The sequence below is a fragment of the Eschrichtius robustus genome, chromosome 9 (assembly GCF_028021215.1).
Source record: "Eschrichtius robustus isolate mEscRob2 chromosome 9, mEscRob2.pri, whole genome shotgun sequence".
Lineage (NCBI taxonomy): Eukaryota > Metazoa > Chordata > Mammalia > Artiodactyla > Eschrichtiidae > Eschrichtius > Eschrichtius robustus.
Genome location: NC_090832.1, coordinates 12,713,169 through 12,719,590, shown reverse-complemented (window position 1 = coordinate 12,719,590; position 6,422 = coordinate 12,713,169).

The following is a 6,422-nucleotide window of genomic DNA, read 5'->3' as shown; positions in this document are numbered from 1 at the left end:
CAGCACCACACATAGATACAACATTTTTTTTTCTCAAGAACTTTTTTTTGTCTCAAGGACTTTTAAGATCTACTTTCTTAGCAACTTTTAAATATGCAACATGGTATTATTAACTGCAGCCGCCATGATGTATATTACATCCCAGGACTTACTTATCTTGTAATTGGAAATTTGTGCCTTTTGACTCCCTTCACCCCTTTTGCTCACCCCCCACCTTCCACCTCTAGCAACCACCAATCAGTTCTTTGCATTTATGAGCTTGAGTTTTGTTTTTGTTTTTTGAAGATTCCACATATAAGTGAGATCATGCAGTATTTGCCAAAGACATCTTTCTACATTACAGATTAGCAATCCTAAAACCTTCCATTTAAAAGTAATTTTAGGGCTTCCCTGGTGGAGCAGTGGTTGAGAATCTGCCTGCCAGTGCAGGGGACACGGGTTCGAGCCCTGGTCTGGGAAGATCCCACATGCCGCGGAGCAACTAGGCCCCGTGAGCCACAACTACTGAGCCTGCGCGTCTGGAGCCTGTGCTCCGCAACAGGAGAGGCCGCAATAGTGAGAGGCCCGCGCACTGCGATGAAGAGTGGCCCCCGCTTGCCACAACTAGAGGAAGCCCTTGCACAGAAACGAAGACCCAACACAGCCAAAAATAAATAAACAAATAAATTAAATAATTTAAAAAAAATCCATAGACATAGGTACTTCATAGCCCAAGAAATTTAAAAAAAAAAAAAAAGTAATTTTAAAGCACGTATGGATTACATAAATGCAAAGATTCATACGAAATTATTAGCATTCTGCCCTCCTGTGTCCCTCCTCCCTAACAAAGAGCACGTGTTTCTGACACCATCCTTCCACCTGTCCATCCCCAGGATCAAAAACGGTAACAGCCATCCCCCGAAATCCAAAGGCAAGTTCCCCCTGTAGAGTGCTTCACTTTTGAAATCGGACTAAGTCCGATTGAATTATTAAAAATGTATTTACCCCTGTAGAATTGCCCTGTGAGTGTACCAAATGCTTTCTGTTTGTCCCATCAGAGCTACCCTTCACGCCCTCAAACCTCCCTTGTTTTGGGCCAAGGACACTGCCCTCCATGGACTACCCATCAACGGGGCTCTTCAGCCCTCTGGCTTCTGGTTGGGTCCTGCCAATTGGCGGGTACTCACAGAAGGAGAGAAAGGTCAGAACACATATTCCCTCCTCTCACTCTCTCTCTCTCTCTCTCCCTCCCTTCCTCCCTCTCCCTTCCCACCCACCTCCTCTGCATTACCAGTGATCTTCTACCAAAGATCATGGCTCCTGATGGGCATCCCCTCCCCTCTCCAACTGCCACATTCTCCCTGGGTTCCCTGGACCTTTCCCTCCCCTAACCATCCCTCCTTCTTGCTGATCCTGGGGTGCTTCACCACCCCTTGTGGAATCCCTGCATCTACTGACACTTTTGTAAACAACCCGTTCATGAGACTCTCATTAGGGTCCCCTTTGAGGGTGCCATCTGCTTCCTTCAATGACCATGACCAGTACTGTGCGTGACTGGCTTTTTTAGCCTTCGTATCAGTATATCAAGTATTCCACTCTTTTCCAAATGAAAGCAAATTAGAAAAGAATAAGCTAACCACAGGGTGCACAACTTTACATAACTAACAAAATAATTTAGGCATTGCTGCAAAGAAAATTAAAGAAAGCTGTTTCACTGTGTGCATTACTTAATCAAGGCAATAGGAAAGGAATGTTAAGAAAAGCAGGAATGTTTGTCAAGTTCAGGGTCCCTGATACCATAGATTGCTGCCTGTTGCAGCCACATGAGTAATTCACAATGGACGTGAACACGCACATGCAACAATTTCCCCACTTTTAATGAAACATAAGAAACTGGCAAGCCTTAGAAGTTAGAAACATATGTATTTAATTATTTTGTTAGGCTTTAATAAGAAAGGTTTTCTATAATCAAATGTATTGTACATTATTTTTTAACATTTGAAATAATAGCTTATGAATAAAACTGGTCAAAGACTTAATCGTTGAATTTTTACTGGAGATTTGATTCCTTCTGTCTTCAAAATAGGTTTAAATTAGCTTTTCAAAATAACCAGCTAATTTCCTGGATGTAAGGAAGAGCAAGGGGTTCTCAGAATTGAAAAGCAGCCTCTATTCTCTTTTGTACAGAAAAACAAACACTCAGGAACACAGAATTGAATTAATCATAATTTAGTCTTTGATGCTTTATACATCATCATTACCATCATTGGTCCATGCCTGTCCTTCTTTTACTTTTTAAATTTCATTTAAAAAATAATAAATGAATACCTACAGACCCACTATCCTAACCAAGGACTGGAATATTCCCAATTAGTCACAAATCCAACTCACCTGGCTTCCCGGGTCCACTGTCCAGGGCAGATCAGTGCAGGGCATCTCCTTGACCACCGAGCATGCAGCCGGGCCAACCTCCTGCATATCGAGCTCCTCCTGCCTTTTGTGGACTCAGGTGAAAAGCTACACTGCACAGCATGGGCACTGGCACTTTGAGCAGCCATCAGAGACGCTAGGTGACATGAAAAGGTACAGGGACTTTAACTTCTCATGGGCTGCCCTGACCTGGAAGATAAATCTCCCCCTTCAGCTCCCTCCTTAGAGCTCCCAGAGGACCCCCACTGAGTGGAACACCATTGCCCAGAGACCCACTCTGTGTCTTCCTGGCTCATCTCAGAAGTGACAGTGGATGAGACCATGCATCTCTTTGTGTCTTAGTCTTCTCAGGATGCTGTAACAAAGTCCCACAGACTGGGTGGCTTAAACAGCAGAAATTTATTGTCTCACAGTTCTGGAAACTAGAAGTCTGAGATCAGGGTGTCAGCAGGGTTGTTTTTTACTGAGGTCTCTCTCCTTGGCTTGCAGATGGCCGTCTTCTCCCTGTGTCTTCACATGGTCCTTCCTCTGTGCACACACGTCTGTGTCCAAATTCCCTCTTATAAGGACACCATACTGAATTAAGGCCCATCCTAAAGACCTCATTACTTCTTTGAAGATCTTATCTCCAAATATGGTTACATTCTGAGATACTGGGGTTAGGACTTCAACACATGAATTTGTGGGGGACACAATTCAGCCCGTAACACCACGTACCACTGCACATCTTCTTTTGCTTCACGTCCCTTTTTTTCTCATTCTAGTTGCCCTGAGTTCTAACTTGCAGATAAAGTATCAATACTTTTATCCTTGACTCCGGTGAGAATTGGACTAATACAAGAATCCATTACGTACATCCACCTGTGGATTCCTCCCTTTCTTACGCTCTTGCCACTCCACCGGTAATCAACATCCTGAACTGGGTGTTTTCATCCCCTTTCTTTTCTCTTTTCACTTATATGTTGTGACTAAATAATATTTTCTTCAGTTTTACCTGTTTTAGAATGTTATAAAGGGTGTTACACTATATGCTGCATTCTGGCACTTACTTTTTCTGCTCAACATTACGTTAATAAAACCCATCTCTTTGATGTGAACAGCTATAATTCATTCATTTTTCACTGGCTGCAGATTATTCCATTTTAAGAATAAACCATAGTATAAACATTATTTTGCTGATGGACATTAGGTTGTGTTGTGCAAACAAAGGCAGATGGCCAAGCAGCACAAACAAGCCTTTTAGAGACCATGTGCTGGGGACCCTCCGAAAAGGCAGCAGAAGGAGTGAGGGTCCTGTTGTCCGTTTCATCGAGGGCAGTAGATGGAAGGTCGACAGAGCCCAATCTCAGACTCTGGGACAGAGTCACTAGACCTGTGGGGATTTCAAGCTGCATCATTAAGGAAGCAGCAGGCCCTCCCCTGGCATGATGAGGGGTCGTGATTGCAGCTGAGTGACACTGCCAACCAGCAGCAGGATTTGCTTCTTTAGCACCCATGGTCGGGAACAACCAGCCCCTTCCTCCCCTGGTAGCACCAGGAAAGTAGGTTCTAAGCCTTGCATTTGATCAGATTTTATTGCCCTAAATGATGGGTGATAGCCAGTTTCCATGGAGCTCTGCAGAAGCCCAACTCCTTTACTGGGATAACAGCTTATAGCGTATCAGTCTTTGACATGTTAGCATTTACATCTCAGGTAGTTACCATTTTATTCTCCAGAATATATTCCCAGGAGTGAAACTGCTGGGTCATATGGTATGAATATTCAGTGCTAATTTAATCTCACACCAGACAATGCATGTGAGGTCCCACTGATCCTCCGAGTACATCCTCCTAGTATTTTTCAGTTACTTCATTTCTGGTGATCAATTAGGTATGGAAGAATACCTCCCTGTGGTTTTGATTTCAATTTGCCTGATGACTAATGAGTAGCTTTTCATGTGCATAATGACCATTTGTGGTTTTTTGTGTGAAATGCTTTTTGCTCATTTTTGTACTGATTTATCTTTCTCTAACCAATTTGTAAGGATTATTTATATATTCTTGATGATTATCTTTAAGATGTGTTATCTATCCTCCCTCAATTTGTAGCCTTCCTTTTATTTTCTTTACAGTGTGTTCTGATGAACGGTTCTTAGCTTTAATGTAATTGAATTTATCAATCATCTTTTTAGTTGGCCTTTTTATTGTCTTGGTTAAGAAATTCTTCCCTATTCCAATATCATAAAAATATATAAACCTCAAAATGAAGCATGAACCAAGAATAAGTCATAATGGAAATTAAAAATTAGTTGGAATTGAACGATAATGAAAACACTTCATACCAAACCTTGTGAAATATAGCAAAAGTAATGATTTGGGGGAAATTTATAGCCTTAAGTGTCAATATTAGACAAGAAAAATTATATATTAATGAACTAAGTATCCGACTTAGCGAACATGGCAGAGACCATTAGCCCTCACCAATATCCCTTTCCCAACCTCCCTTGCAGTTAAGGTGGCCATGATCGTCATTTCTAGGCCAAGTTGGTTAACTACTCAGTTTCACTTTCTCATATCTCACACCCCAATCTACCAGATGGATAATGCCAGGGTAAGCTTGAAGCCCCAAGTGGGAGAAACCAGAAATAGGAGTGTGGCCTGTGTCCCTGAGTCACTGGTTGGAGCAGGGCCATCGTAGAGTGTTGTCCATCCCGGAACACCCACAGTGGACTTTGCATGTGGAAAATGTAAACTCTTAGTGTGTTAAGTCGCTGAGATACTGGGGTTGTTACAGCATGAGCCTAAAACAAGAAGTTAAAAAAAAAAAAAAAAAGAATAACCCCAAAGGAAATAAAGGAAGGAGAAAATGAAAGAGCAAAGATCAACGAAATGGAAAACAAAGAAGCAGCAGACTCAACAGAGGAACAGCTGTTCTTTCCTGAGCCTTAGAAAAGCCATCAGGTAACTGCCCAACTCTGGTCTTCGTCTCCTTGTCAAATGTGTCTTCATCTCTCCACACTCTTCCAAAGAACACATTGAGAGCCCACATATATAAAGCTGAATGGGCTGGATTATTTGTTTCTTATTCTTTCTATTGCCAAATAAATGTGCTGTATTTTCTCAACTCAGGAAGCAAAAAGGTTGGAGATGGACCGAGCATGGAGAGCAAATCTGGGGAACAGGGGTGACTGGGGTTTGAGCGGCATCAGGAAAACACAAAGGCAAGAGAGCAGAGCAAGAGGCCAAAAGTCAGAGACTGAAGGTGAAAAAGGGCAAGAGGAAGAAAAACAAGCAGAGCAGGAAGCAGGGTTTCCTGGAGCGCTCAGGGCAAGGGCTCCCCTGCAATGAGAAAAGACACAAACAGAATAGGTATTGTCATTTGAGTGCACCAAGTATTTTCCATTGCCAAGAAGAGGATCCAATCCTATTTCCCACGTTTTCAGCTAATTCTACAAGAGCGCTTTTGATAAAAGTACAATACGTAGCTGTATTTATTGGGAAATGCAGCCCCACAGAGACCCAGTAATCAACATCATTAACTTCAATTTGCAGTTTACTTAATCATCTGATATTTCTTCCTTTTAATCTTTTTATTGGTTGTTGAACTACATCCTAGTTGAATGTCTCCTGCTACTTGTCATCTTTTTGGAGAGTCGGATTCCTGGGGGAGCAGAGTTTCTGCTTGTTTTCATACATCAACAAAGTAGAATTCCACAGACTCAGGTGAGCCCAATGTAGCCTCAAGCAAAGGACATTATTTTAAAACTAGACTTTTATATCTCACACAGTATCAGCAGCGTTGCTTGTTGTCTCTAAAACACAGCGACAATATTCTCGGTAGTTCCTTCACTTGGATGAAGGTTCTTAATAATATTTCACGGTCTAGTCAACAGCTTTAGTATTTATACACTTGGTTTTCTCAGGTCCAAACTACTTCTCCTTCAGCCAAACGTCATACAACTGGAATTGTCCTCCACCTTGCTTAACTTTATAGGAACGTCCTTTTGCCAGTACTCCCCACTATTAATTTTCCT